Source organism: Crocuta crocuta, unplaced genomic scaffold, assembly GCF_008692635.1.
Source record: "Crocuta crocuta isolate KB4526 unplaced genomic scaffold, BGI_CrCroc_1.0 scaffold234, whole genome shotgun sequence".
In the NCBI taxonomy this organism is placed as follows: domain Eukaryota; kingdom Metazoa; phylum Chordata; class Mammalia; order Carnivora; family Hyaenidae; genus Crocuta; species Crocuta crocuta.
This window is the reverse complement of record NW_027529647.1, coordinates 4,029,370-4,029,900: the sequence shown is the minus strand read 5'-3', so window position 1 is coordinate 4,029,900 and position 531 is coordinate 4,029,370.

Here is a 531-nt window from a genome sequence, read left to right as displayed (position 1 = left end):
GGGGGGGGGGGGGGGGGGGGGGTGTCGTCACAGTGTACACAGACTGAAAGCTACAGGTCCCGAAAGGATTTGACTCAAAGATCTGGAAGGTCAGGCTGGGTGGCCAGGCTGGGGAGGAGAGCTCAGGTACTGCCGTAGTCAGGGAGGACGGTGAGAAGGTTCTATGAGCAAGTGATAAATCTGCTTTGAAGTGGGAGTTGTTGGCCAAAACCCCCAAACTCGCTTCCCCAGCCCAGGCATCCACAGGAGCGGCGAACCGTGCACTTACCACCTCCCTCACACTAAGCTACCTGCATGCCGGTCACAAAACAGAAAAACAGGCCCAGGGTAGGCCAAAGACCCCATCCCCAACCAGCCAGCAAGGCATTGAAGGGGCTTGAACCCAGGTGTGCCGGCCCATGGGGCCAACGACCTGAGGGCGATGGTGAGGGGGCACGGCCTGGCCTGTGGTGAGCAGGGCCCGCGACTCCTCCCCGGCGAGGGCTGCAGCAGCCAGACTCCAAAGGGTCACGAGGGTCAGGCCTGGGAGCC